Source organism: Octopus sinensis, linkage group LG20, assembly GCF_006345805.1.
Source record: "Octopus sinensis linkage group LG20, ASM634580v1, whole genome shotgun sequence".
Lineage (NCBI taxonomy): Eukaryota > Metazoa > Mollusca > Cephalopoda > Octopoda > Octopodidae > Octopus > Octopus sinensis.
This window is the reverse complement of record NC_043016.1, coordinates 3775620-3801102: the sequence shown is the minus strand read 5'-3', so window position 1 is coordinate 3801102 and position 25483 is coordinate 3775620. Positions and strand designations below refer to the sequence as shown.

Genomic DNA, 25483 nt, shown 5'->3' with positions numbered 1-25483 from the left:
AATGAATAGATAGTTCCATTTTTCGAACAATTGGAATAAGCGTCGCCGAAACCGATGGAGAACCCATCATCTACTGGGAGTATATATCTTTTATCTTTTATCTATTACTTACTTCAGTCATTTGACTGCGGCCGTGCTGGAACACCGTTTTGAGGGATTTTCTTTTAGTCGAACAAACCGACAGCATGACATTTTTAAAGAGTGGTACTTACTCTATCGGTTTCTTTTAGGGGACCGCTAAGTGATGGGGCCATAAACACACCAACGCTGGTTGCCAAGTGATAGTGGTTTACACACACACACACACGCACACACACAAGCACACACATCTAAGATACGAGAAGTTTTTTTTTCAAGATGACTCAAACTAATAGGCATGCGCTCTGATTGGTATGCCACTAAAATTCCGGTTTGAACTACAAGTGGAAATGTGATTTTGTGACTGACCTTTCCAAAGCGGCTAGATGTGGCTTCCACTTGAGCCGGTAGGTATAAATTAAAGTTGAAATGAAAAAGCAAATCGTTTGACAAGACTTGACCAGGACAGTGATTTTAGCTTTAAAATAGAAACGTGTAGATAGTCCCTATCAGCTGTTTCTAGAATATTCCAGCTATTGGAACATTGTGTCGAGTGAAGATTCCATATGTTGAGTTTTCTGTCATTGGAGAGAGATAGGTTAAACATATATAACTGTGGAAGCAAGTTCCTCATCAATGATTGTTGTAGTTTATTATGTCAAGAAAGTGATGAGGAATCCAATTAACTCAATAGAAACAGGTATTCCTTTGGTAAATCCATGACCAGAGAGAATCGTTTGAAAGTAATCCATGAAAAGGGAAAATGGTTTCTAGCATTTCAATAGTTTGACAAATACTGAAAGGAAAAATAAGCATAGTGCACTCCAGTTGCAGGAAGATAGGAAGTACAGCGAGGGGTACTCTTGTCCAGAAAGGCTAGAGTATGCGTGTGCAAAGACAAATTTATAAGGGATAACTAAAGCATATGACTCGGGCTAGCTTGGTCATATGTCGAACCTACAGGTTGAGTAGCAATGAGAGGGGTAGGGTAGTGGCGGTAGAAAAGCGGTCGTAAAAAGATAATAAAAGTCTGATGTAGTAAGTAGGCAATTTTACTAGACGAAAAAAGAGACTCGGGCTAGCTTGGTCATAGCGCTAGAAATAGATGCTATATATAGTAGTAAAATATTTAGAATTTAAAACTAAGATTACAAATTAATATTAGATATATATATATATATATTTAATGTAGGATAAAAGTTTTTTTTTCGAAAAAAAAAAATTATCAATGGCCAGCATATTAAAAAATACCTTTAAAGGTTAAAATTATAAACAACTTTTAAACAAGGGCAAACGAAAGAAATTTCTAATGAAATTGGAGCTATTGTCCATAACCATATAAGAGTGAAAATTATATGCTTATGGACAATAGTTCCAATTTCGGCATATTTGTCATTAGAAATTCTTTTCGTTGCCCTTACTTATAAGTTATATATAGATAATATATATATATATATATATATAATATATATATATATATATATAATATATATATAATATATCCGAGACAAAACCACTATTTTAAAACCAAACAAGGAAAGACTTAATCAATACATAAAATTTTTAATATAAATTAAATAAATATTTATTTATTTATTTAATTTATATTAAAATTTTATGTATTGATTAAGTCTTTCCTTGTTTGGTTTTTAAAATAGTGGTTTTGTCTCGAATATTTATATAATTTTTTACTATAAAATTGGATTTAACCCTAAATCTGATTTTTCCCTGTAATTTTGGATTCATTCCCTATATTTATTATATATATATAGTATAATATATATATATATATATATATATATATATATATATATATATATATATATAATATATGTGTGTTTGGACATACATACATACTACTACATACATACATACTATAGCATGCATACATACATGCATACATATATATATATATATATATATCTATTATGTCAAGAGGTGAATGTGAGTCTGTGTGAATCCCTAAAACTTGAGAACTACACAACTAATTTCATTCAAATTTTACACATGTCTTACTTAGGGTCCATGTAGTGTCATAGGCCCAACAATTTTTTAGCTTCTTGCCTAGGACGAGTCCAGAGCAATATCATATCTCTTCCACTATTTCAGTATTACGTGATAAAAGTGAAACAATAACATTCTCTATTGTAACGTCAGATAGTTTCACTTTAATACTGCAACTATTAATGTGAAACTATTATTTCACATATATACAGGCATACATACATACATATATATATATATATAATATATATATATTATATATATATATATATATATATATATATATCTATAATAATATATTATATATATATGTATACTATACGTTATATATACATGTACATATATATATATATATATATATAGATATATATATATATATATATATATATATATATATATATATATATATATATATATACATATATGTACATGTATATATAAATGTATATGTATAGATGTATATATTCTATATAGATTAAATGTATATGCATACATGTAATATGTACACATATATACACTTATATATATGCATGCATATATGGACCCATACACACTCACATACATACACACACCTATACATAGGTGCAGGTGGCTATGTGGTAAGAAACTTGGTTCCAAAACACATGGTCCTGGTTCAGTCACACTGGGTGGATACTTGGCATGTCTTCTGCTATAGCCTCAGACCAACCAAAGCCTTATGAGTGGATTTTGTACACCGAAAATGAAAGAAATCAATCGTATATATATAATATATATAATATATATCTATATATAATATATATATATATATATATATATATATATATATATATATATATATTATATATATATATACAATATAATATATGTATACTATGATAAGTGTATGTGTGTATTTTGTCCACTGTGTTTCTACTTCTCACTGCTTCACAGCTGCTGTTCGTTTATTTACATCCCCATAAAAACTGGTTTGATAAGAAGAAAGTGATCGAATAAGTACTAGGTTTATCAAAATATAAAAAAGCACTAAGCAGTGTCTCGTATTGTTGCTTGCCCACTCAGTTTTATCTATCAATCTCTCTTTTTGTGTATGTGTCTATATATATATATATATGATACACACACACATACATATGTGGATATTAATATCTATTATATAAAAGTCAATGTCTTTATGCGTGTTCGTGTGTTACTTATACATTCGAAAACTGCTGCACCTATCCTAATGAAATTTGGAACACAAAATCCAAGCCTAGTGAGAAGGGTAATGCTGTGTGCTTTCATACAATTTCATGGACTAAAATTACTGAATGGATCCTTATGATATTTGGTGGGTATAATGCAGTATGTTTGGTTTGAATCTGAGATGGCTTAAAGTGGGCAGAACCCCCATGAAAATTCATAAATTTTCGATGTTGATAAAATTTCAACCATGGATAATTGACACACATCAAGAAGTATTCTCAAAATTTCCACTTCTCATGAGGATTCTAAGACCCCCTAATGGGGGCCTTATCTCCCAAATTTTAGTAATTTTTTATGATCCAAAACTAGTTAAAAAGTACTCAATGGATCTTTATGAAATTTGGAAATTTTATTCTTTGCATAAGGGCCATAACACCTATGAAAATTCAAATATTTTTTGATGTTGATGAAATTTTAACCATAGATATTAGACACAAATGAAGTAATATTTTTAAAATTTCATCTTCTTAGAAGTTATAAAGACCCCTTTATGAGGACTTAACACCCACAATTTCGTCATTTTATCTAAGCAAAGACGAATACAGTTGTGCTCTTGGAAGCTGTAGGGTCACCCGAGCATGAACATTATTTGTAATTCAAAGGTACAACAGTGTAACAGTTTGCTTTGACATACACTTAAATTGTGATTTCTGCAAAGTGGTGCATAAATTGTCAAGTAAATGAGAGGCATCTTTGCCTCCACTGATTCAGTTGCAAAGTGTTGAGTAAAGTTATTTGGTTGCAGACCTCCTTTCAATCTTTTTTATTATCACTGGGTCACACATAGTCCCCAGATGGTAACATTGATTTCAAGGCCTTTCCACATGAGTGACTGGTTATTCAAAGACATTTATAGATTGTAAATTTATTCTGTCCAGTTACGTATCAGTATAGTGGTAATTTGCAAACTCCAGAGGTGACACTTTCATTTCCCCTTAGCCCTCACGTCACACAGTTGTTAATGTTGATTTCAGTTGGGTCACGCCCTTCCAATTGCTATAGATCCGTAATGCATCTTACAGCTGTGCCTGTCACCTGTATGGTGAGGAATCCTACATTGGGAAGTGGTAACGACTAGGGTAGGATAGCTGACTGCTTATTGGGATCATTCGTCTTTTCGTTTCCTGTAGCTTTGCTCTCTTTTAAAATCCCTGTGAACATACATATATTTCCTATTTCAAAGTAATTGGAACAATAGATATAAGACCCAAGTTAAAAAGATTCTCAACAATTCAACTTCTCAGGTTCCACAAAACTAGAATCGGTGCATAAAGATCAGTAGCATGGGATACCTGTGTCATGATTAGAATTTTTTAGGGTGTGTAAAGAGTGAAAGAACCTTCATCTGCATTTTTGATGAAATTCGAATCGTAGGTATTCCAGTTCATTACAGAAAATATAACAGAAGAGTCTAATTCTTCAATTGCATGTAACACGGACAACGCCGGGTATCTCTGCCATATATATATATATATATATATATATATAATATATATATATATATATACGCGTGTATGCGTGTATGTGCATGTTGGCATATGTATATGTATATGTATATATAGACATACATACATACATACATTACATACATACATACATACATACATACATACATACATACATATAGACCAATATATACTCACACCATCACCTTGTGTATTTGGGTGCAAAATTTGACAGACGTCACGAGAGATAAAAAATAGATGGCGAGAAGTCGGTCTTAAATCAGCAGACGGAATGTCTCAAGAAGACTCTTCACAAAAATATTTCATGCTTGTTGTTGTAGCAGATGGTGATATTACAGCTGATCATGCCGCTTCTACTGCTGTTGCTGCTGTTGTTGTAGTCGTCGTCGTCGTCGTCGCTGTTGTTGTTCTTCTTCTTCTTGTGGTTACTAATGCTGTTGTATATTGCTGTTACTGTTCTTGTTGATGACTTCAGTTGTTCTCCGGGTGTTGCAATTGCTATTGCTATTGCTGCTGCTGCTGTTGCTACTGGTGATGCTGTTGTTGTTGTTGTTGTTGTTGATGGTATTACGGCTGTTGCTTTTCTTGTTGTTTTCTTCAATGTTGTTACTTTTAAACTTGATAAGCTATCTTTTAAATGTGGTTCACAGAGAAATATCACAGCCAGCCATTAGTGAAAGATTATGTCTAGACAGATTCGGTTATGAAACAAATATGAGGCTTCGATGGTGGTGTGCTTGTGGGAAGGATGTGTGTGTTACAATTATTAGGTGTGTGTGTGTGTGTCAGTGATGAAGGCGTTCATATTCCTTGCAATCTTCCTAGATAGAGAAACAAGAATGATAAAACGCAAAGTGTCTGAAATCTGCATTTGCTCGATTGCCTTTTCACAATATTTTTAATTTATCGAATAGATTATTATGGCAAGTTTGCTTTTAAATATTCATGTTCATCAATTCTCTCCCTCTCTCCCTCCCTTTCTCTCTCTCTTTCGCTCTCACACTCATGCACTATCTCAAGTACGCACGTACGCACATATGCACACAAAGACGCCTACACTGATACAAATACACGTACACGTATACATTTATACACACGTAGTCGAAATTGTAGCTGTCACGGATAAAATTACATGTTGCATTAGTTCCGACTGTTTGCGCCGAGGCTATCATTCCCTTTAATCTTTTCTAAGTGGATGAAAGTTCCACTCCAAGGTTATGTGGTGGGTGTATAACTGTTGGCGAGTCTATTCTAAAAATGTTTACTGTATTTAATAGATAGATAACTAATTGTCGTGACGTAAAATTTCTATGTGATTAATTGCAGTAACGTAGAATTCTTCTGTTTTTATTCTTTCGTTATCCAGTGACGTCACTAATAGATGAATAAAAGTAGAATTTTTTTGATTATATTTCTTCATTACGTTCTTTTTTATGCGTCTGTATACTGGAAATGTTTCCTTAGTTCACTTCGAACTTAACTAATTTTGGTTCGCCTTCAAAACGCTGTATTAATATGTATTTTCGAAAATGTTAACTTCAATAGTATTTCTATTTCTAAATATGTTAAAAGAATAGAAACAACTGTTGGCATTGTAAGGTGAATTCTAATATTAAAGATGTGATATTCTCCGTGCCTATTTTTGTAGTTTAATACTCCGAATTTCTTGAAAGTCTTCTAAATATTTGGATCTAATTGTCATACACGAGAAATTAGCTTGGATGTGTTTTCTACTTGCACTTATTGATGTCTGATTGCTTAATATAGTTAATCAAATTCGTTTAAATGTGAGTGTTTTATTGATATTGTTGGATCATTTAATACCATTATCTTTATATCTGTGTGTGTGTGTGTGTGCATATATATATATATAGCTAGTGAGAACTGTCCAAAATATGCTGTCGATAATTGAGATTTAACAAGAACAAAACTAAAGTATTTAAGATGCAGTAAGAATTCATAAAGTCTTTGCTCCACTTCGATTTATTATCTTCTAAGTCATAACGGTGGTGTTGAAGACCGTTTGCCGATTGAAAGTCGTTTATACTGATGTTCTTGTTCTTAAAATTTTATCTGTAGTAGAATAAGAAAAGAAATTCAAAGTGTGGAAGCAAATTCTAATCAAAGGGCTTTAGAGTTAATTTCGGCAAAATCGTCTTGGTAAGCAGATGAACTGACAGTACACTTATCCTTGCTGGAAAAGGATGCTGCTCGATATATAAAAAAATCATACAGTGTATTCATTACAAACCATAGACACACAAATGGTTCAGTGATGTCATCGGAAGATTTGCAAAGATAGTAGACGTGCAAGCACAAGAAACACTAAGAATACGCGGAAAATGCGGCACTATTTTCAGCTGCTGTAATTATATAAGAGCAAAGCTGCACATATTTTTTCCCTCTTTTTATGCAACGAGTAATTTTTCTTCTTAGAACTAGTTCTCTCGCTAACGAAACTGCATTTCCAATATCATCTCTTAGCAATATATGTCCACTGAAGTCCCTTTCTACCGAACACCCTCTCATATCTTCCCCTTTTTGCAACTTATCCATCCCTCTGTACTTCTGACCTCTGACTCTATCACTGTTTTGTCTCCCTCACTTCATTTCACTTCATTGCCCTATTTCTCATTTATCTACGGGTTATTATATTGTTTTCCATCCACTTTTTATGTAATTCCACTAGTCTCCTCCGGTTCCCTGAAGGGTTTTTTTTTTTGGTCGAACAGATCGAAACCAGGACTTAATTTTTTAAGCCTAGTACTTATCATGTCGGTCTCAATGCCGAACCGCTAGATTACAGAGACGTAAACACATCAACACCGGTTGTCAAATGGTAATGGGGATATATATATATATATAGAAATAGGAATATCATTGTTCCTAATTCTCTCTAAAGGAGACTACGGCAGACATCCCCCGTTCTAACCATTATGACCTCTGTCCATTAAAACCTCCCGGAGGAGACTGGTGGAATTGCATAAAAAGTGTGATATGGAAAACAATATAATACACGACGGGCTTCTTTCAGTTTCTGTCTACTAAATCTACTCACAAGGCTTTGGGCGGAGACCCGAAGCTATAGTAGAAGACACTTGCTGAAGGTGCCATGTGCTTGATAAGCAAGCTTCTTTATTTCATTAATTTTGCCTTGAAAGCCGTACACAGATGAAGAAGCTGCTGGCTGGACAAAGACATTAATGAGATGAGATGAATGATGAACAGGATGATATTAATGAGAGAAGGCAAAAGACACCCGCCGATCTTTGCTTCTCTAAAACTTTGTTCTTTTGTGAACTTACAATTTGAGGCAATAAACCTTTTACCAATATTTCTTTTGGACTGAAGGTCCTTACAATGAAGCACTAAGCCTCTTACCTCAAATGACACCATGTCCATAAAATGAGGCACTAAGCCTCTTACAATTTTCTTCTTATGGGCCATATGTTCTTACAATATGAGGCACTCATTTTATTACTTTTATTATTTACCGCCCCGCCGGCACCCGACCCGTCACGAAGTGTCACTCAGGCACTCCGATAGTGTACCTCGTTAAGGGTACCTCGTTCGGAAGCGGAATACGTCGACATCTCCTCCCTTGGCAAGCTTTTAAAAAGTTTTCCCATCGTCTCTCACTTTCTGGAGAAAACTAAACTTTGTTCCTCAATTGAGTTGAAGCTACAACTTCCTCCGTCGGTCGTACAATATCCACCGACGGGGCTTCGGAACCTGCCGGCAGTGTATTAACCGCCGACACTGTCCCCTTTTTCTTCTTTTTCTCCTCTTTGCTACGGGAGGGTGTGGTTCTTCTGCTTTAACCGGAGGATCTTCCTTCGCTCCGCAACCTCGGGGTTTTTCGGTGGGCACCCATCGTTTTCCACCTTCCCTTTGCCACTTTTATTGGTGTGTGTGTGTGGGTGGGGGGAAAGTCTTCACTACCCCCGTCTCTCCCTCCGAAGGAAGAGGTGAGGGTTCTTCCATCACCAGCTGTTCCAGGACCATACCTTGGTCCTTGGGGCAGCTCTTTTTAATATGGCCTGGTTCCAAGCACAGGTGACACCTGGGGGGGGGGGCGTCCCTCATGAATCACCGGATACCTTGAACGGCCATTTAAAAAAGATCTGGAAAAACCAGATTCTTGGCTGATTGGGTCCACAGGGTCAACACCACTTTTGACTCCACCCAATCAGCCGCCGGCAAAATTTTGACATTGCGCAGCATTGGCTCCGCTGTCATCCAGATCCAGACGGATGGTATCTTCTATCAACTTGGTTTCTATTCCGGGTGTCAAACTGCAAATTTGCGAGCCTCTTCAGGGGTGTCAAATAGCTACCACACCGTCGCGTATTTGACACTCCTGGAAATAAATTTTACAGTTGGCATAAACTCCACCAACTCTCGCTTTCTGTTTGTCTTTTTAAAGAGGGTGATGGTGTCGAGCGACTTGGAGTATGTCCTCAACACAACCGTCCTCTCTTCCAAATCTTCCCCCCACTCTTTGGGTGGGACAATCTCCCACTCCATTACATTGTCCTGTTTCTTCGACATGTTCCTGCAAGCTTCTTACCCCACAGTCATCCACAAAATTCATTTGATAGTTACAGACAGCATATTATAATGACCACGTGTTTCCGCTTCAGCGACTACTCACTTGCAAATGTAGCCTTACAATATTATCGGTGTAGCTTCATCATGGTCCGTCCATTTGGTCATCCTCGAAGGGAACTGATTGAAGTAAATCTTTGTTAGTTAGTGTTCTGAGGGAAGTGGGGGTGTTGCTGTTTATAGGTATGTGCTGTTGGCCACCACTTCATCTCAGTTAGGACAGTTATCTAAAAATAGCAGCTACTATAACATATTTAATAAACACAACGTACGCCTCACCTTTTTCCATTTTCCCAGCCTGGCACAAATAATATCGGCTCGTAATGCAAGTAAACTATACAATTTCCAATGGGATCCTAGTAATCTGAATCTTAATAATACGGAAAAAATAATTAATAACAAAAGGAACATAAGCAATGAGATCCTAGTGGCACTAAATGGAGAAAATTCTTTCACAGGCATAGAAATAAAAGTTCAAAATGCTAGAAAGAGAAGCACTAAAATTAATATCCATGGGGAATTCAGAAACATTACCAGACCGGTGGAATGGGGGAGATTTCTAATGAAGTCAATAACACAATAATAGATAAACAAGTTTATGCAACTTTGCTAGAGATAAAATATGCCTGTTAAGTCTATATACATAAAGTTACCTTGGAGGGAAGGGAATATATTTATATAGGGACCAGCTGTCTTTGTTTCAAAAACAGACTGGCCAATCATTCAAATTCCCTGATAAATAGGAAAAGAAAACGACCCAAGCCTAAATAAACTAATTTGATCGATTAATGACAAGAATAATGCCTACTCTATTGAATATGGGGAAATAGATGCGACTTGTGCATAGAAGAGCTTTACCAAATGTTTACATCAAAACACACATTAATTAATACTAAACACGAACAAGCTCTGAGATGTTTGCACAAAAACGGTAGGACCTTTAAGAGATATAGAGTTAATTCTAGATAGCAAAAACTCACACAACTATTGGGGTTGATATAACAAATAAAATAACATAACCTGAGCATAAAAATATTTAACAACCATCGTTAATAAAAAAAAACACAAATACTCTTCACAATGTACAACAAATAATGTGCAGCTCAACCGAAACGTGAATATATACAAAAAAAACCCCTTCAGTTCAAGCACTACTCTCGATATCAAAAATACCTACTCCAGATGGTTTTCACTGTCGAGCGTTAGGACACACGGAATTACATATCAAAAGAATTCACGGAGTGATTAACAACTAAATGTAGACACAGATGTTAGATATTGATCGTTGTGGTTAAGCGGTGACTGGAACTTAAAAGTTTGCTAATACGGTATCTATCCGGATAATATATCCTTGAAGCTCTCTCTCTCTCTCTCTCTCTCTCTCTCTCACACACACACACAAACACACACACATATATATATATATATATATATATATAATATATACACATATATATATATATATATATATATATATATATATATATATATATATATATACAAATTACAAAATTAGCTCAATTGAGGCAATCATACTCATACATTTATAAATTCGACTTAACATGCGTATACATAGTATATTAGTACATATCGACACATGAATATTTTCTTACGTAATGTTATTTTTTATAAACATAAGTTTATGGGGATCACCGTGCAATGAGTAAGGAAAATAGACAAATGAAGGGGCATATAAGCCCCCGACAGAAAAAAGAAGGCATTCCTATATATATATATATATATATAAATTTATCCAGCTTTTGTGTATCTGGTACACACTTCGCCTTTTAGTGTACTTATATATGAATAATATTTGGCGTGTCCCAGAACACCAGCGATAATAATTAATTTTATTGTATCGCATTTGACTTTGTTTACGTATTTTCTCGATAAATTTTTGAGCGTTAGACGATATACCAGAAAACCCTATTTTGCCGGGTACGTTCTGAGTCTGCGCAGTGATTTTAATTGTTTAGAAAGAGCAATTTAATAGACGCATGTGCCTCTATTAATGTGCGCTTCCCATAATAACAGGAATCTTACTGAAGAGCCTACCTGAGTAAATAAATATTATTTTTATTGATGAAATAGGCGAAACTGCAGTCTAAGAAGAACTAAGTTTGTAAAAGTTTTTAATTTTCATCTCATTAAATTTATCCAGCTTTTGTGTATCTGGTACACACTTCGCCTTTTAGTGTACTTATATATGAATAATATATGGCGTGTCCCAGAACACCAGCGATAATAATTAATTTTATTGTATCGCATTTGACTTTGTTTATATATATATATATATATATATATACATATATATATATATATATATATATATATATATATATATATATATATATATTATATATATATTATTATATATATATATATATATAATATATATATATATATGTATATGTATGGAGGCGCAATGGCCCGTGGTTAGGGCAGCGAACTCGCGGTCGTAGGATCGTGGTTTCGATTCCCAGACCGGGCGTTGTGAGTGTTTATTGAGCGAAAACACTTAAAGCTCCACGAGGCTCCGGCATGGGGTTGTGGCAATCCCTGCTGTACTCTTTCGCCACGACTTTCTCTCACTCTTTCGTCTGTTGGCCTTCTCGCTTAGCCAGCGGGGTGGCGTCATTTGAAGGCTAAAACAATGCTAAGCGCATTGTAACCAGCGATGTGTAGCAACATCTGATAGCCTGGTCGGTCACGGTGATATATGTATATGTATATGTATAAAGAAAAGCATTGTGAAAAGTCCTCCAGAAACTTGGGTGTCCTGCAAAGTTCCTTGTTTTGGTTAGGTATTTTCATGAAAAATGTTAGAGGGAAAATATCGGAGCCCATTTCAATACAAAATGTTAGAGGGAAAATATCGGAGCCCATTTCAATACAAAATGGAGTGAAACAGGGGGATATTCTGGCACCGACACTATTTGCAATATTTTTGTGTTTGTTTTCGGCATTGCATTCAGCAACTGCAGATACGGTGTTTACATCCATTATCGAACCTCTGATGCTTGCACTGCCTTAGGATTGGCAGTCACTCTCAAGAAAACTGTTGTCATGTACCAACCTGCCCCTGGTAAGCAGTATAGTGTATCAGATATCTATGTGTATGGTAAACGACTTGATGTAGTTGATCAGTTTGTCTACCTGGGAAGCACTATTAATAGATATAGCAATTTAGATGATGAAATTCCATACAGAATTAGGAAAGCAAGTGATGCTTTCGGAAGGTTCTGGAGTCGGCGAGACATATGTAGAAATACACAGATAAAGGTGTACAAATCCTGTATGCTCCCTTCTCTTCTCTATGCCTGCGAGATGCGGGTCACATATCGATACCACCTTAAACAACTGGAACGTTTCCATCTGATGTGTCTCAGACGGATCTATAGCATTAAATGGGAGGACCGCATCAGTGGTCTTGAAATATTGGAAAGCTTTCGGTGCGAAAGTATAGAAGCTCTTGTGTTAAAGCAAAGGCTCGGATGGAGTGGTCATCTGGTCAGGATGAAGGATTCAAGGATGCCAAAACAACTCTTTTGAAGGAGAACGACCCGCACATAAACCAAAAAAGAGGTATAAGGACTTGCCGAAGGCTTCCTTAAGAGATGCTTGCATCTCTCCTGACACATGGGAGGGCATAGCTATTGAGCGTAGCAGGTGGAGAAGGGTTGTGCACGAGGGAACAGCTATTTTTGCGAAATCTCGAGTTGCGCATGAGAAAGTAAGGAGGGATGTCAGGAAGGACTTCGCTATTACACTTCCAGATGGGAAGGGTCTTCCTATGATGCTGACATGCAGTGTCTGTGCAAGACCCTGCCGCAGTAAAGCTGGACTCAAGAGTCATCTTCGTAGTCATAGAGCGAGACAGATGAGTGACAACCTGGCCACTGGTGGTGGTGTAACACACCATACTAATCATATCTGTCAAGCATGTGGAAGAGAGTGTAATTCGGCAGGAGGACTTAAACGACATGCATAGGTACATGAAGCCCAGTTAAAACTACAGGCCGCTGTTACTGGTAAAGGTATTAGTTGCCAATTTGTACAAAACATTGTAGAACTTTAGCTGGGCTAAAAAGTCACATTCGATTACAGCACCAGTAACAGTTAAGCTTCGTGCAATGTCCGTACTTGATAACGAGGGGGCAGCCATCATATATATTATATTATATATATATATATATATATATATATATATATATATATATATACATATACATATACACATACGTTTATATAATCGTTTTGCAAGATTCTTGATGTGAATTAGCGTGTTGAAACAGATATTACTGTATTTGGGGATGGTCATTGCTGCTAGTTTAGCCAATGAAAACTATATATGTCTCACTATATATTTAGCGTCCACTTGCTTCAGCTTTATTTTATATTAATACTAGCAGTATCACCCGGTGTTGCTTGGGTTTGTTTCGACCCTTTGGAATTGGAATTTTTGAAAAGTAAAAATTTTGCATTATGCAACTTTTTATTCTCTTCAAGTGAACATTTTTCCAGTTGAAATACACCGAAAAATGGTGACACAGCAGTCAAAAATCGTAAAAAAATAGGGATTTTCATAGAAAAAAAGCACCTTTTGATGTAAATAAATTTTGGTGTTAACATGGTCGATTTGAATTTTATCTTCTACAGAATGAAGAGCAAGCCTTCTATCATACTTTCAATTTGGTCAACTTGCGCTGCAGGGTCTCGAAGGAGATAGTGTTAGTTGAAGGCTACCAAACTGCCACACACAGACAACTTCAGCTTTATATATATAGATTTGCTACACCACTACTTTTCATCCTTAATAATGAAACTTGGTAGATCCAAAAGTTAAACACACAGACGCACACACAGATACACACACAGACACACAAGTTGAGTTTATATATAGATTTCTCAACGGGGATCTCAGGGGAGAGTTCAGGGAGTCGCTGGCGATGTATCGTGATGATCAAAATCCGGCCTGCTAAAATTTGGTTAAAGTGATTCAAACTGCAGACTCAACGCAAAATGGTCACATTTAATTCAAGCGTTAAAAATGTTATGAAAACAATTGGTATGTGTTCACAAAGTTCAAACGATTAATACGAAAAATCCCTCCAGGCTACATCCCGAAAATTCATTTCTTTGCCGAATTTCTACAATGTTTATGGCGATTCGTTTTTATATCTTGATTTTTTAAATTTTTCATGCAATTTACGCATGCTTGCACGGGTGGTGAACACAGTTCACGTCAAACAGCTGACTGAGTAAAGTTCACTATTCAATGCATGGGATAAGGCCTAAACAAACACATTATAGATTTTTGCACTTGCGAGATGAATTTCGGAACAGATATAGTGCAGTTCAATTTTCATTCGCCTAAACTTTAAGTTACCCATTTTTGGTGGTTCTACGATTTGTTGGCTAGGAGGAGATGTGCTGGGAAGTTAAACACACAGACACACACACACACAGATACACACACAGACACACAAGTTGAGTTTTATGTATATAGATAAAACAAAGCTGAAGTAAATGAACACCTAATATATAGTGCGTGTGTTTTCAATGGTTAAACTAGCAACATCACCATACCCCAAATACAGCAATACATTTATATATATATATACCTTACCTTCAGAGCGAAAGGTCTGTCCATTCAATGGAATCTAAGAGACCGAAACAGGTGAAATTTTGAAGGTTTAATGTCGGATGTATAAGACGGTTGAAATAAAAGTTTCCATGCAATGTTCCTGTAACTTCTGCCGCATCAGCAAAGGAGGGTGCAATGTGGCAATATTTATATATATGTATCTATTTATATATATGTCTATATATATATATATATATATCTTGACTTTTTTCCATATATATATATATATATATATATATGGAAAAAAGTCAAGATAGAACATGCTAAAATAATTTTATAGAAAACATTCAGTACCGGTTTCAATCACTGAGACTTTTTGAACTGTGACAATTAAATAATTAAATTTAGAAAAAATTAAAAGAAAAGTTTTAAAAACATATTTGTATAGTGTTCAAGTAGAAGTGGCATTTTCCTTGTTTCTGCCTGTCTCTGTCTCTCTTGTTTACTCTTGTGGGTTCAAGGTCCATGTGAATTCTTTGTAGGAAAGAAGAAGAAGGAGAGGGAGAAGGAGAAGAAGAAGAATGTGGGAGTGCCATGATAGTAGTATTTTGAATGGTCAGCTGCGCTGACCCACAGTTGATGGTAGCAGTCGCTGTTCATTCATGAAAATATTTCTTTTGAATGTTTTGTTTATAGAATTTGCGTATGTGTTATTCTAAACAGCATTAATAAGAAATTAGAAGGAGAAGGAGGAGGAAGAAGAAGAAGAAGAAGAGAAGAAGAGAAAGAAGAAGAAGAAGAAAAAGAAGAAGAAGAAGAAGAAGAAGAAGAAGAAGAAGAAGAAGAAGAAGAAGAAGAAGAAGAAGAAGAAGAAGAAGAAGAAGAAGAAGAAGAAAGAAAAAGAAGGGAAATAAGAGGGAATGTAGGTAGTGTGAAAGTAGTAAGGTGTTAAATGACTTAAAATTGGCACCTAATGGATTCTAGCAGTGATTGGGACTGTTTTTTAATGAATTCTTGGGAATCTCTCGAGCGTATCATCTTTAATATTTGCGTGTGTATTTGTGTTATTCGAAGGCCGAGGTGGATATGTCGTTTGTCGTAGACGCGTTCAAAAGGGGCCTGTATTTTGTAATAAAGTGCGTCTCTTTACTAATTCGTAAACAAAGTTTATATATATATATATATGGCAAAGTGAAGTTGTAAGGTACCGCACGAGTGGAAATATATATAAAAGAAGGTTTGAAAATGCAATTTTAAAAGATGTTTATTCACTTGACCGGTTTCACTTTTTTAGAAAAAGATTGTCAAAAGTAAAATGTAAAGGCTTTGTTGTGTTAAGTACTGGTAGTCAGAAAATATTACAATACATTCTTTGATAGTAATAAAAAAATGTTAAAAACAGTTTACAAGGAAAAATCTTGAGAAAATATCAAAATGTTCATTAAAAATATTAGGATTTCATTAAAAATCATGTTTGTTTGGAAGTATCTATATATATACACAGAAAATTATAAGTTCAAAAGGGTCATATCTGGTGGTATATATATATATACACAGAAGGAGATATATTTAAGAGTTTACAAAGAATTTGAGATAAACTGACCTGTTTTACCATTTTTTTTCATTTTCTGTGAAGTTAAAGGCTGTTTACTATTTTAAGGGACAGTGTGGGAGGTTGGTTTGGGTGGGGGGAAGGAAGTACAACGTGGAATTGAAAATAATTTTTTGTTTCTCTTTCATGGTTGGTCTTTCATGGCTAGTTTTTCATGGTTCAGTGGATTTGGGACTGGTCTTAGAGGTCAGAATGGTGTGTGTGTGGCTGTGTGCGTGTATATACATGTGCTTGTGTTTGTGTGTGTAGACCGTTTTTGATTGGTCCTAGGGTTTATTGTGATGTATGTAAATGTGTCTGTGTGTGTTTAATATTTGGTAGGATGCTGTGTGTACATGTGTGCACGTTTGTGCGTGTGTATGGGTGTGATTAATATTTGTTAGGGTGTTGTGTGCGCGCAATTGTGCGTATGTTTTTGTTCGCGTGTGTGTATGTTTGCGTCTGTGGGTGCATCTGTATGCTTGTGCGTTTTTGTGTTGGTGGGGATGCTATGTGTGTGTACATGAGTGTGTGTGTATATCTGTCTTAGTATGTTTGTGTTGTTATGATTGTCTTGGTGTTGTGCGTGTATATATATGTGTGTGATTGGTATTTGTCATGGTGTTGTGTGTGCGCATGTGTGTGTATATGTGTTTGTTCGCGCGTGTGTGTGTCTGTATGTGCACGCGTGTATCTTTGTGTGTTTTTTGTATTGGTTGGGATGCTATGTGTGTGTATGTGAGTGTGTGTGTTGTGTCTGTCTGAGTATGTTTCTGTTTTAATTGTCCTTGTGGTGTGTGTGTGTATGTAGGTAACCGTCTGAATGAGAGGGTGCCTTTGTATGTGTGTGGGTATGTGTGGATGTGTATGTGTGTGTAAGTGTGTTGTATTTATCAGGGGTTCTGTGTGTCCATGTCTGTTGGGTTTATCTGGGTGGTGTGTATATGTGTGCATATGCGTTTTGTGTGTGTTGGTATTGAGTATGCGTTTGTGTGTGCATGTATATATGTCGATATGGTTTATGTAGTTTTCGTGTGTGTGTGTGCTGCGTTTGTGAGTGATTTGTTTTGTTTGTATTGTTAGTTCAGTGTGTGTGTATACGTGTGGGTGTGCTTGTGTGAGTGTGTCTATGTGTTTTGTATTTGTCGGGGAGGTGTGTATCATTGTGTGTGTGTCCATCCTTGTGTGTATGTATGTTTGTGAGTGTTTGTTGTGTTTGTTAGGGTCGTATTGTGAGTGTATGTGTGTTTTTTCTTTTGAAAGTGTGTGTGTGTGTGATTTTATTACTGGGGTACGGGCATTTTGTGTGTACAGGTGTGCATAAATGCGTGTGTGTTTGTGTGCGTTCTGTTGTAGCTGCGTGTTTGTGTATCTGTGTATGTGTGTATGTGTGTCTGAATGTGATTTGTAATTTCGGGGCAGTCTGTAGGTGTGTGCATGTCCGTGTTTACATATGTGTATATGTGTTTGTGAGTGTTGGTTATGGTTGCTAGTATCATATTGTAAGTGTATATATGTATGTGTTTTTTTGGAATGTGTGTGTTTGTGCTCTAGTGTGAGGATATTGTGTTTGTGCATGTGTGTATTTGCGTCGGAGGTTGGCATTGTTTTTGTGTGATTTTGTATATCTGTATGTGTTTCTGTGTGTGTTTGTTTTGGATGTGTACCTGGGGGGTATGTTAGGGTATGTTGAGTTGTGGTCTGTATTTTTGAATAAGATTATTTTCCCTATTTATTCGTGTTTGCTCAGTGGTGTTGTCCGAGCATTGGTATAGTGGAAAAACTAGGAATTTGGGGACTTGTTATGTGCATAGAGGTCTAAATGACCACTTAGTGGTATCTGTCTTGTTGTGGGTTCCCTAAGTTGTTGTTGGTGAATTGTCATCCTTTCTCTGAGGGTAAGGCTCGTTTACCCTATGTAATCTTTGTGGCACCCTTCACACCTTATGACAAAGTAAATTCTTTGATGCGCAGGTGAAGTTATTTTTTATGACAAAAGTGTGTCCCGACTGGAATTTGTACACTGATCCTTCAAGGAGGTGGATGCAAGTCCTGCAGTTGGAACGACCACATTTTTTGACGGTGGGTGGCGGGCCTGTGCTGGGCAATCTTGCATTGGGGAGTAGGTTTTTAGGGATTTGGGTTGTCTTTTGCTTTTTATTATTTTATGGGTTGCGAGTACTTTTTTTTAGACGTGGGTCTTGATTCAGGTGTGGAATGTTCTTGGAATATAATAGTGTAAGCTTCTGCAATTTCTTGGAATGTGTGTTGAGAGATAGGGGAGGATATTTACCGTACTTGAGTGTGTTTTGGTTTTCGTAAGTCTTGAGTAGTAATTGATTCGGCCTTTCATTCTTTCATTGTCAAGTAGTGATGCTGGGGAATGTCATATATATATATATAATATAATATATATATATATATATATATATATATATATATATATGTATATAACATATATACATACATATACAAATATATATATATATATATATATATATACAAATTGAGATAGGGGTTGTAAATGCAACCCTCCATGGGATAACATATATCAAACATACTACTAGTGAAGTACCCAACAAGTTAATACATAAATGTTTAGAATTGCAATGCAATTAATTCATTTACTGTATTATATGGGCAAAGGTAAAATGATTTACCACAAATTAATAATACAAGATAAGAAAATGGAGAAATACATCTAAATCAAATATCAATTACCAGATAGTACTCAATCACATACTTTATTAAACCACCACATAAGAGACTGTAGGGTTAAACATAAAAAAGCAGAACAAATCAGTGTACATAAAGGAATGTACATAAAAAAGTGTACGAGCGCCATACTAATACAATTGTTTGTTTGTACTTCACCTGCCTTCGTCTTTTGTTTATTTTCATAAAGCTTCCCGTTATATATATATATATAATATATATATATATATATAATATATATATTCATGTTTTCAGCTGTAGAAATGAGTTGCGACGTCATGAGTGCCAAGCTGTATTGGCCTTTGCCTTTCCCTTGATAACACTGGTGGCGTGGAGAGGGGAGGCCGGTATGCATGGGCGACTGCTGGTCTTCCATAAACAACCATGCCCAGACTTGTGACTAGGAGGGTAACTTTCTAGGTGCAATCCCATGGTCAGTGTCGTGACCGAAGGGGGTCCCAAAAAATTCATGTATGTGTGTTTGTTCCTCCACCGTCTCTTGACAACCGATGTCGGTATGTTTATGTATCCGTGACTTAGTGAAAAGAGACCGATTGAATAAGTGCTGGGCTTACAAAGATTAAGTCCTGGGATCGATTTCTTCGACTAAATTCTTTGAAGGCGGTGCTCCAGCACGGCCGCAGTCAAATAACTGAAACAAGTAAAAGAATAAAAGAATGCACACGCACAAAACCATATTTAGACTAACGCATATATGCAGCAACTGTATTTTTCATTGGTATAAATCGACACAAACACAACACAGTAGACATTTCTGCATAAAAAAAATCACGCGTTGGCCTTGAACATTTGCTGACCTAACCTTTAACGTATTGCAGAAATATACGCTATGCATAGTTGAGATGGAATGTATCCTATTCTTAACCCCCACTCTCTCTCTATCTCTTTCTCTCTCTCTTTCACAAACGCACACATTCACACACACACACACATAAAATGATGTATGCAACAGTGATGCCAACGATGAAGCCTCTACATGACCGTTCGGTCTGCTAGAAATATCAACCTAATACTCACCGATAACAACTCCTTAAAAAAAAGAACTAAAGAAAATAGGTGAATGATTACATTTGAATGATTACGTTTATGTACCATGTCAGACCACGGTTGAACAACAATAGCAAAACTGCAACAGCAGCAGCAGTAGCAGCAGCAACACCAACAGCAACAATATTACAGAGCCATGCAAATAACAAAAGGGCATATTCTGAACTGCATATAACAGTTTCTTATTCTTAAGCGAGAGTCCTTCATTCAAACTCTCATTTATATATCGACTCAGTATCATTTTGACTTTTCATTGTCCCTTCTACTGCACACTGAGACTACAACCGCCCGTAGTCCGTTGGATTTTGTTCTATATATTCCATGATACTTATAAGTCTTCTTCACCCTTTTCCACGTGAACGGAGACAGATATCAAACTGGCGATTTTAAAGCAAATAGGAGAAAAAGAAGATCGTTTCACCCAATGGGAAAACCTACTCGAAATGGAAGCGTGCAAAATGGATAAAATGAACCTCTTCCCTAATACATATTTCCCATTGGTTGCCCAAGAGACTAACTTACTTCTAGTTATATATGGAAGATTTCAATCCAAACGATAGCGACGAGTTGCATTTCTGTTAAAAAGAAATAAACTAGAAAAATTCAAGGCACTCAAAAGTTGGTGTATTGGTGTTACGAATTACTCAGTAATCTTTTCTACTCTAGACACAAGGCCTTAAATTTTTTTGGGAGGGGGCCAGTCAACAAGATTGACTCCAGTACTTAATCTAATGAACCCGAAAAGGATGAATGGCAAAGTCGACCTCGGCGGAATTTGAACTCAGAACATAAAGGCAGACGAAATACCGCTAAGCATTTCACCCGGCGTGCTAACGTTTCTTCTTTTTTATTGCCCACAAGGGGCTAAACATAGAGGAGACAAACAAGAACAGACAAAGGGATTAAGTCGATTATATCGACTCCAGTGCGTAACTGGTACTTATTTAATTGACCCCGAAAGGATGAAAGGGAAAGTCGACCTCGGCGGAATTTGAACTCAGAACATAGCGGCAGACGAAATACCTATTTCTTTAATACCCACAAGGGTTAAAAACAGAAGGGACAAACAAGGACAGACAAACGGATTAAGTCGATTATATCGACCCCAGTGCGTAACTGTTACTTAATTTATCGACCCCAAAAGGATGAAAGGCAAAGTCGACCTCGGCGGAATTTGAACTCTGAACTTAAAGGCAGACGAAATACCGCGAAGCATTTCGCCCGGCGTGCTAGCGTTTCTGACAGCTCACCACCTTAAGAATTACTCAGTAATGACAACATAATTCATACTTAATTAATACGATATAAAACCACCTTACATTAGTTAATAACAGAAACCTAGCTTACAGTAGTCAATTGTTATAACATCAAGCAAGTTTACCTAGGAGATATGCGATATTTCCTGCATATCCGGTACAAGAAAATGTTCATAGAATCCTTCAAGTGTCTTAAATTTCAATATGAGCAGTGGTGGATGGGAAAATAGAAGGTAAGCAAAATATGTGGGAAAAACCCATCACATTCACGTTGAATAAAGTTCACAGTTTTTTTGCGTAGAACGCAAAGAACTGATAAGAAGAGGAAAGGTGTGGCGGCCTGTAATTTGAGAAGGATTAATGATTTCTGAGATAAGGAAGACAAAATGTCAAATTGGTAGTAAAGACCACACTAGTAGTAATTGAGCAACTAATGTCTAACGGAAATTTCTTGCCAGTTCCGATTCTTTGATGTTCATGAGAACCTTTAGATACAACAGTTTGAAAAATTGACTGGAGTTCAATGCTGTAGGGTGTTTCGGACTAACCAAGTTGGAAGGTTCTTACGCTAATGTGGAAGAATTACTGTATTTGTTCTTCAATTTTTACTGTTTACTTTTTTTTATATATTTACACTAAGCAACAAAGATGTTTAGCTACCGAGAATATCTCAATAAAATTGAAACCTTTTTAGTGTACTTGATCTGATCAAGCCATTAGTGTTACCAAAGCTTGTGAATCAATAGATACCCATTAAAAAGGATACCATTAAAAAGGCTTGTGAATTTTAATAGCTGTAGGAGGATTATGTTTATTTGTATCGCTTTTGTCTCAAACAATTTAATTTTTAACATTATCTTATCTTTAATAAAAAATGGTTTAAGTAAATTAGTATTTCATCACGAAGAAGCTTAAATAATACTAATACATTTTCTTACATTTGTGGAAGATAAGTTTTGCAAAACAAATGGTAAATGTTTCTTTGTGATAAAAGCATACCAAGCAAACCTTGAAAGGAGAACATACATTACTGAAAAGGTTGCGATTGTTTAACGAACACTTTAAACAGTCGACCGATGAGGTATTTATCAGATTGACTAACAATAAACAAGTGGTATTGAACCAGCGCGTATCCCATTTACTTTGGAGGGAAAGTTCTTCAATATAAATTTTGGGATCGTAATGACACTTACAAAATATATGTAAAATTCCTGAGACAATAGAAATATGGAAAAAGGAAATGTTTGAAAAATGTTATGCCTATGTTATGGAGAAAAACAGAACCTATAATGTTTGTTAGTTTTCTGTTGATGTGGAAGTGTTCGATTACTTAAAAAAAAGGGTAGCAGTCCATAAAGAACAGATAAATCTCCCACAATACCGTCAAATTCCACTAAGTAACCACATAGACTGCTGCACTAGAGATAAAAATCCCAAATTTTATATATTTCCTTTCTACCAATGTAAAGACAGAATCTCTACACAAGAAAGAATCAACAAGGAGAATCTGTTTATTGAAAAATTCCAAACGCGTCTTAATATGCAAACTCCACGATGACCATACTCCTTTTCTAGCATCCTATCTGACAAAAAATTGATATAAGCATCCTGTTTGACAAAAAATCCATCATTCCAATTAAAGAGCATAAAATCCACAGAATTGTCTCCCCTTACTCACAGGAACTGGATAACTCTTACCCCAATTCCTGTTTTGACACACATCACCCAACCCTTTTAGACTAAGCACCACTTTAAAGCACATGGATCTTAATCCTCCAAAGAAGTTTTTCCAAGGACTATTATTGAACTCTAAAAGCATAAAGACTCTACAATACATTGGTATACTTATTTATCAATTTTTGTTTATATGTATTATTATTTTTTGAAAAAAACATTGTAAATTTCTTTTTCCCCCTTCCTCAATTTAAAAAAAATTCCTTTTCTCCTTTCAAATCTTGAAAATTTGCCTTGCAATAAAAACCGGATGGGGTTATTATTTTTCTTCTTTTTTAATTTTCCATACCCCCATTTTTATTAAAATTTACTTTCAATTTAGCATTCTGACATTATAATTTTTCCTCTCCTATATATATATATATATATATATATATATATATATATATATATATATGTGTGTGTGTGTGTGTGTGTGTATAAACCTTTCAGGCTTTGGTATATTCATGTGTTTGTGAGTTGATTCTCGTTGAAAATGGAATGGGGCATGGTATCTTTCTATATTGGGCATCAAAAAAGTAACATGCCTTTCTAGAGATAAAAGTGGTTGAAAATGTGATTCAAGTGTGAGTCTTGTGAATGTTGAAGAAGTTCAATTAAGGAAGAAGATAAAGATTTACGTTTTATCTAATGCGAGAATGAAAGAGGCGTCAGCTGTAATCTCTTATGAGATTACCTGATAACTGATAGATTACTAATTTGAGTTCGTTCACTGGACTTATGTTCTTTTTCTATATTCTATATCAAATCAGTTTCAATAATAAAGATGCAGTGTATATAAATATATGCATGACTGACATTTATGTATGCCAAATATTTCGAAACTAGTCTCTAATTCTTTGAAATACGGAGAAAATAATTATCAAATACGGTTGCATTATATTTACGTCAGGGCAGGCAATGGAAAACTATATTCAAAACACCCGTTGTCGTTCATATAAATACCGTGATGGAAAGAAAATATTATGCTCATGTGTTTGGATGTACGTGTCAGAATGCATTTTTTAATTCATATGTTATTCAGTTCCAGTAAAGGCATCATTCTCCTAAATTCTAGTCAATTCCATCGACTTTTCCCTTAAAGTTATCTGTAAGAAGATTTGTAGTAGTAGTAGTAGTAGTAGTAGTAGTTGTTGTTGTTGGTGTTGTTGCTGTTGCTGATGTTGTTGTTGTTGCTGTTGCAGTTACTTAAGATGAGAATGCATGTTTTAAATTCGTTTATGATTTGCACTTTTAGATGCTTCAAATAAATAACTGTAGATTTATCTTACATTTCACATTTTTAGGCATATTTCAGTATTTTGTGTGGGTATATATATGTGTATATATATGTATATATATGTATATGTATATATATATATATATATATAATATATATATATATATATATATATATATATATATATATATTATATATATTGAACTGAAACAACACGAAATAAAGTGTCTTGCTCAAGAACACAACACAAAGCCCGGTCAGGGAATCGAACTCACTTATATATGATTGTGAGACCAATGCTCTAACCACTGAGCCATGCACCCTCACTTGCAGGATAAGCATGTAAGCATGTAAGATATCTCCTATTAAAAGTTCTTGCGACAGAGAATCAAATAACACAAAATATACATTTGGATGAAGCATTTCTAAAAAGTTGATAATAATGAATCGTATTGGTAGTTGGAAGAAAGAATAAAAGGGCCAATCAAGTAGAACAGAAAGGAAACAGAGAGAGATATAGAGAGAGGGAAAGAGAAAGGAAGTGGGAGTGAGAGTTACGGATTGAAGAAATGCACACACATACATCAGTGTACACACGTGCACACACATACGCACACACACACATACACACACACGCACACACACACATGTATATATGTATATACAAATGCACACACATACACACTTTTACGCACAAATGCACAAACACACTCACACAGACAAACACACATACATACATACAGATACACATACACACATTTGCACATACACACACACACACAAGCTACATACATATGTGAGAAGAAACATACCTATTCGCACACATATACATATACTTTGCATATATAGAAAATCACGCGCATATTCAAATCCAAATGGACAAATACAGATTTATGATTTTACATACATACATACGTACGTACGTACGTACAT

The 25483-nt window shown here is 35.5% G+C and overlaps 1 long non-coding RNA gene across 1 annotated transcript; it reads right to left on the bottom strand.

The window, feature by feature from the left end:
* Positions 1-6316: 6316 nt before the first annotated feature.
* LOC118767308 lies at positions 6317-11102 on the bottom strand. Its single transcript, XR_005003218.1, has 3 exons — positions 11015-11102; positions 10285-10289; positions 6317-6328 (listed from the first exon to the last, which is right to left on the bottom strand). It is a non-coding gene; the product is annotated as an uncharacterized LOC118767308 (long non-coding RNA).
* Positions 11103-25483: the final 14381 nt, after the last annotated feature.